The sequence below is a fragment of the Dysidea avara genome, chromosome 1 (genome assembly GCF_963678975.1).
Source record: "Dysidea avara chromosome 1, odDysAvar1.4, whole genome shotgun sequence".
NCBI classification, from domain to species: Eukaryota; Metazoa; Porifera; class Demospongiae; order Dictyoceratida; family Dysideidae; genus Dysidea; species Dysidea avara.
Window position 1 is genome coordinate 41,783,475 of NC_089272.1, and position 7,753 is coordinate 41,791,227.

The 7,753-nt window shown below is 37.7% G+C and overlaps 1 long non-coding RNA gene across 1 annotated transcript; it reads left to right on the forward strand.

Annotated features, from left to right (window-relative positions):
* The first annotated feature begins 3,241 nt into the window (after positions 1-3,241).
* Positions 3,242-4,002, forward strand: LOC136250320 (uncharacterized). Its single transcript, XR_010698496.1, has 3 exons — positions 3,242-3,323; positions 3,742-3,806; positions 3,866-4,002. It is a non-coding gene; the product is annotated as an uncharacterized lncRNA (long non-coding RNA).
* Positions 4,003-7,753: the final 3,751 nt, after the last annotated feature.

Below are 7,753 nucleotides of genomic sequence, written 5' to 3' on the forward strand. Positions count from 1 at the left end.
AAAAACACCTTCACTGTAAAAAAGGCGTGCCCAAGAAACTACAAGTACCTGGAACCCAATGTAAAAAACAAAAAGTAAAACAGCTCAGCTGAAGTGAAAAGTAACCAGTAACTTAAAGAGCTGATATCTGAAGCAGCCAAGAATACAATTACTAAAGTTTAATCCATGCAAGAACACCTTGGCTATAAAACAGGTGTGTACATGAAAGTAACTGGCAACTGAAATGGCTGATATCTGAAGCGGCCAAGAATGAATGGTCATATACAACTAATTCAAAAATTTAACACTGAATAATTCAGCTATGTTCTATATTCACTCTTGCTGCATCGTAAAGTAATTTCTTTTAACTCTAATTGGTTGGTAATTTGGCTGCCTTTTTTTGCTCTATTATACTGACTATTAAAAAAAGCGGCCAAATTACCAGCCAATTAGAGTTAAAAGAAATTACTTTACGATGCAGCAAAAGTGAATAAAGAACACAGCTGAATTATAAAGGTTCAGTTTTAAATTTTTGAATTAGTTGTATATGACCATTCATTCTTGGCCGCTTCAGATATCAGCCATTTCAGTTGCCAGTTACTTTCATGTACACGCCTGTTTTATAGCCAAGGTATTCTTGCATGGATTGAACTTTAGTAATTGTATTCTTGGCCGCTTCAGATATCAGCTCTTTAAGTTACCAGTTACTTTTCACTTCAGCTGAGCTGTTTTTCTTTCTGTTTTTTACATTGGGTTCCAGGTACTTGTAGTTTCTTGGGCGCACCTTTTTTTACAGCGAAGGTGTTTTTGGGGTGGATATCACTCATTTATGTCAGTGATAGGCTCTACATTTGGTTTAAAAGGTAATTTTTTTTGGAAATGAACAATTAACATTAATGCAGAATATTATCTTGGAGAGTCAGTAAAATCCATACATAATAATGATTGTTTCATAACACCGTAAATTCGGAAGTATGAATTTATGGTGTACTATGACTGTTCTATTAGAGTAAATCTATCTTTACTGCCTGCATGTGACGAATATATCTCATATCTGTGCATGTTAAATGCTTCAGACACCTAATTAAACTTGCAAGTGCCTAATTAGTTCACAGTTGCTACACAGCTATAAATACATTTGTAATTGTTATCATCATAATTATTTATCATGTTATAACCATTTTTTAATATTTTGGTCACAACTTCAGGATTAGAGCAGCAGAGAAAGGAATAGAGGACTCAACCATCAAGACTTGTATATGGGAGATGGAACGGTGTTGTGATGGACAATGCCGGTACTAACCCCTCAAGGGCATTGCAGTACAGTATAGATGCAAGACCAGAGCCTTGATCATCACCATTTGACTGTGGTCACAACTTCAGGATTGGAGCAGTAGAGAAAGGAATGGAGGACTCAATCATCAAGACTCGGGGAGATGGAATAGTATTGCCATGGACAATGCCAGCACTAACCCCTCAAGGATGTCACAGTGCAGTATCAATACAACCACTCCAACCAGTGCATAAGACCAGAGCCTCGATCATCACCTTTTGACTGAAATTTTTATACTTGATGAAGCAATTAAAACAAAAAAGTTGTAGTACTTATACTTTTCTGAGGCAGCATGCCCCCAGAGTCCCAGACTCCCTTGCCTGTTCAGCAGAATAATAGGATTGAGCCTTACTACCACTTTCACCTTTATTCTTGGCCCGGATGTACATATCAGCAACATAATACAGTACAGTAGCTGTAGATATTGCTAGTTAATGCCCCTAGGCAGAACTATAGGGGTGGGAATTTTTCCATACTATCACACTATCACAGTAGTCCTTCTCGCAGTTCTTTGCCTGGCCATCATCAACTGTTGTCAAAACATTAGTCTCGTTCCCCAGACCCTTCCTCAAGCATGCTTATCACACAAAAATAACTTAGTTTATTAATTAAAGCCGAAGTGTGCAATAAGAGCTATGTTTCGGCTAGTCTCGAGCGAGCGAGACTACGTTTTGAGCGTTAGATTCGTGTTTGAGTAAACAGGGGCGGATCCAGACTTTTAGAATTGCAACTTTAGCCTAGCTGTAGGTTGAAGACCAAAAAAAAAAAAAAAAGGTCATCACCTACTAACAATAGCTACCCCTCACCATAGATACCCTCAGTTTCGTACTACATACTGCACTTACTAATAAATGGGCGTGGCTGAGCGTATGTTTGTAACGCGATGAGTGGGGGTGGCTCACGAAAGAGCTACGCGATAGCATTTATAAGTTTCCACGTCGTCAAACGAACAATTCCGTTTCTCACGTGATCCAATTCGGGTCAGACCCGTATAATTTGTAAACCAGGTCAGACCCGGATGACCCGGAGAAAATGTGACCCGGATGACCCGACCCGGTTTCAATGCTGTTGAGCAACGCTTGAAGAAGTAAGAGTCAAGAATACTGAGGTACTCTATGATATATGCCGGTCTTGAATGCTAACGAAACGGAGAGCGAAGTTTGTGCAACGTGTCACACCGCCACACACTGATTCACCGTGTTTGTGCGATAGGGTTTTTGGACCTGTCCACCAGATGTTGAAAGGAAATTCATTCCAACTTGTGAAGTTATTGATATACTCATTGTTGGGGTCCACGGGGACATCGGTGATCATTTACCAGTCAGCTGTAAGTAATGTCACAACAGAAGGAAAGGAACCATTTCCATACCCCTATGGCATACTGATTTTCCAGGTCAGTTTATGTACACTCAACCACAGAAATGTAGAACTTTGGTTGCAGGTGGAAAATAAACACCTTTTTACTTAGTTACAAGAGATTCACCCAGCTGGGATAAAATGTTGAAGTGAATGTCATTAGTACCAACTTGTTCATCAGGTATTGGACAATTCCAAGTGTCCAGATTATGCAGTTGTCCTCATGTTCAAGTTTACACGTTTAGACAAGTTCCACAACATCCTATAATCTATTACTATATCAGTGTGGAATATTGCTTATATAATATTTTTCATATTCCAGGCTTTAGGTGTATTGTATTTAACACCTGCTTGTTGGTTTTTGCAGGCCATCTGGTCATCCTGGTTTATCCACTAGCAGTTGAATGTGATCATGGTACATATGTAAGTTGAGACCATGCAAGAACAAAGATACAGGTGTCATGAATTTCAGGTCAGTTAACGTTCAGAGGAATTGTATTATTGCAATTGTTCTTTTTGTAGTTATCAATTATCACTGTATACTAGTGATGTGAATTTGCAGGTCAGTCTACTCACATGTATCGAGCATAGTGTTGATGGGTTCAAACAAATATCCAGTGTAGACTGTAGTGGCATCCAGGGTGTTAATTTCCAGGTCAGTTTACATGTTGTGATGTTAGAGATTTTTTCCTAGTACCCAGATGTTAAGTGCATTGTATTTAATGCCCACCTGTTATGATTTTAAATTATGATATATCAGTGTAGACAGTGCAACAGTAAGCCTTCTGTGTTGTAGTAACTATTTGTTTCATAATTATGCTGTTGTCCCAGAATGGCACAATTTTTGGACAACCAGTGTGAAGTCCAGTGGTACAAACATTGTATTATGACCAAGTTGTGATAGCGTACTTTTGTTTGACTAATGTCCTAATGTTTAGGTTTGACATGCTTACCCAACAGTTATGTTATTCATTCACTTAGCCTGGAATATAATTTTTGTTCATTTTGATTATCCATGCTATTATTGATACAGCCCGGCATATTGATTTTTTGTACATTCTCTTTTGATTCAGTGCCTGCTGGATTGTGTCATCAGATATCGAAACAAGTGTTTTTGGTGTTGCGACCGATGTTCCAGGTCAGTTGCATGAGTGTTTAATTTAAGGTTAACTTCAGTGCCTGCTTATTCTTCTACAGGTCTCAGTATCGTCATGCTGACATACAAGAAATCATCACTATTGTTGGAACTATTTTTAGTCAAGTCTTGATGTGATGTTGAATAACGTTGTTACACATTGTTGTATGTTTACCATATGGCAAGAAATTTCCATGGCCATCATGAAATTTGAATATCGTGTAAGTTGTGTGGAACAACCCCAACTCATATATGGTCACTGGCAAACCACGAACCACATTCGAGCCACAAAACCAACAACCAAATTTGAGCAATCCATTACAAAATTTTGTTGCACCATTTGTGTGTGCATAATACTTAATGAAAGCCACAACACAAGCTACATGGTACACACTACATAGAGGTGGTAACCCCTAAAGGCTTGTTACATTTTGTATTCATCTTACCGGCCTTTGTGGTTAATCTATTAAAAATTACATGTAAAAGTAGAGAATTGAAGAGTATGCTTAAAGCACCTTCGCTAGTGATTTTGTTCTTCACACCATAAGACAACTGGCAGTTTATAAACGCTCGCATGGGGTGTGGCATTAAATGGAATTTAAAAGATTTCTGCTTAAAACGCCATCCCTGGGGAACTTACGGTTCAGCACGCTGTCACAACTTGTTTATCAGGCATTAGAGTTTGTGTCCATGTCGTGTCTTTAAAAGTTATTGTAGGGATTAGAGGTTTGATTGAAGAAAATACGCATATAGGCAAACCAGGATTGGATAATGTGAGTGCTAGATGGACTATACAAACATGGCTATGTTGACTGGTATAACGTGACAGTAGTTGTAACATAAGGTAGAGAAATAAAGTGAAATACGCCAATTTTTTGTTTTGTGATGGTTACTTTTTTTTATTTTAGCGAGGTCGCAAGAAAACTATGATGATGATGACGACTCCTAAAAATTTTTTATCACGTAACGCAATACAAATCTATTGAGAGATGTTGTATAATCTAGGACTAATATTGCAAAACCGGCCGTACACGTAAATAACTCACAGTAGTGGCCGTGCGTCTTTTAATTGGGCGTGGGCTTTGTAGTTTCTTGTCCGCGCAACTCACTACCGTAAGTCTTGATATTAACACTTGCTTGCACCTCATGTGTGATTTATAGTACTGCAATTTCTAAATGGTTTTTCAAAGGATTTTTACATTTACACTTTGAAGATCAGTACAGGCAAATGTTAAATACACATGAAAATGTGGTCAACATGTTTACCTATTGTGCGAGTATGTGCATGAATTTTTGTCTTGAACTTCAAGGTGGTCACAAATAGAGGTGTACCGATAATCAGATCGGCTACAATATCGGCCACCGATATGGTATTATTTACCAATATCGGTATCAATATAGAACAGCAGGAGGACCAATATTGCTATCAATATTTATACAGCAGAAATAGTTTGTACATAAACGGATTATGCATTGGTTTTCTACATTATCCAGGTGGCTCTGGCTTATTGTTCACTCTGCAACAAGTGCTACGCTATGGGAAGCCATATAAATACATGCGATTCTAGTGTTTGTTGCTGGAAAGCTTATCACAGTCTTTACAAATGAAGCAGTTATAGAGTACCTTTGTAATAAAAGAAAGATCACAGGATAACCAAGGAAACTTGCTCTACCATCTTTCTCACAAGCCATTACAATGCGGAAATATCCGTTTAAGGCTTTATGGGAGTATACATAAAATATTTGTGGGTACCTAATTGTCTGCATTGCACAATAATAAAAAAACCCAAGCTGTATACCACCACAGGCAGAGTATAGCAATGAATACATGTACATGTTGTTGTAAGGTAGGTAAATGTACGTTTTCGTTTGCTTGAAATACTAATGCAAATATCGGATTGACTATCGGTTATCGGCTTCTGTTGGTTGCATCAATATCAAATATCGGTACATGCCAAAAGCCCTTATCTGTACACCTCTAGTCACAAATATAAAGTAATTATAAAAATAATAATTTCACATATTGAGGTGCAAGTAATGCATGTACGTGGTAAAAAAAAAACCTCCATTCCTGGGACCACAATAAAGTGCTACTACAGAGGTCACAGAGGTATCTTGGTTCAAAGGTATGTGCACCACTAGAGTGGGAGTATAAACAGATGTCCTGGCTATCAAGGTGTGCAGGTATTTCTTTTGAGGAATTCTGTTATACATAAGTATGTAGTCACATATGCAACTTGAATAGGGCTAAGTCCACAACAGTGTGATTCAACTTGATAAAGAAGATATATCTGTAAAGATGGTACAACATTCACATGATCTGTTTATGGACACATGGTGGTCAGATTTGTAATTTAAAGTTAACCTGTCTAATAAGGACCATTTTTGGATTTGCTAGAAAGAGTTGATGCTTTGGTGCTATACATAGATGTCCAATTAAATAAGTGCAGCACATAGGTGGTCTTTCAACGCAGGTAGTCACTAATAAAAGGTTGCAATGTACCTAGACACCTTCACGCTGTAAAACAAACTTGGCATGGCCTTGTTGTGAGTGGTTATTGGAGGTGTACACTCCCATACAGCAATAACAGACTACAAAATACAGGTACTACAAACACACCAAGTTTCATCAAAATCCGAGAGGTGGCCCTAAATTTCTTGTTGATTTGACATGGAATGACCCTAATGTCTTGTGTAATCTTTGCACTATTGTACCTATAATTATGTTAACGGGTTTAGGTGTAAAGTACTGTAAGTTATCAAGCATTTACCTAGAGCAAGAGTTCATAATATACATCTGCATAGAGGGAGGCCCTCCCTCTATATATTATGAACTCTTGCCTAGAGACAGTGGAAATTGAGTAATTTGCACTTCTTTACAAAGACCACCTATATAATAAGGCCATTCAGTGAATTACAGTGAATATGTCAATTATGTTGCAAACATAGTAGTAACAAGTACACAAAAATTTGGAATTTGTAACTAGAGTAGGGATCATAGAACATCAATAAAAAGTACTGAAACAAGCTGGAGTAGTGCACAATATTAAATCAGAGTAAAACAATAAGAAGTGTTATATCCCTACTGTGCATTTCCATTATGGTATCTTGAGCACAGTAAGGATATCTAATCCAAAACAGCCAAGCTATAAAAAAAGAGTGCGGCCCCCAAAAAGGCTATGGTGAAAAAAGATGTGAAATCCAAGGTGGCGGCCAAGAAATGGCTGTGATGGTAGGTTAATGGTAAAAATTTTAATAACAACAATTCAGGTGAATTTTGGTGCCGCTTGGTCTTGGCACAAAATTCACCTGAATTGTCGTTATTAATATTTTTACCATTAACCTACCATTACAGCCATTTCTTGGCCGCCACCTTGGATTTCGCATCTTTTTTCACCATAGCCTCTTTGGGGGCCACACCCTTTTTTTACAACTTGGCTATTTTGGATTAGATTTCACTTCTTTTTGTATTTGTATACCCCAAAGCCGGCCATAGGCCGGCTTTGAGGTTTTTTAAACCTATCTTTTTTTCTTTACCACAGGAAGAAGGATAAGATGAAACAAATGTTGAATACTTTAAATATTTCTGATTTTATCAGTAAATGTACATTTTATATATGTAATACATATATTTATTACAGAATTCTCCATGGTGATTTCTTTGTAACTGAACACTCTACAAGGTAACTTCTTCTAGCTGATCTCTCTACAGGGTGAATTGTTTGTAGCTGAACTCTCTACAAGGAAACCTCTTCTAACTGAGCTCTGTACAGGGTGAATTGTTTGTAACTGAACTATCTACAAGGTAACTTCTTCTAGCTGATCTCTCTACAGGGTGATTTGTTTGTAGCTGAATTCTGTATAGGTGAATTGTTTGCAGCTGAGCTCTTTACAGAATGGTTTCTTTGTACCTGAACTCTCACATGATTGCTTCTTTGAAGCTGAACTCT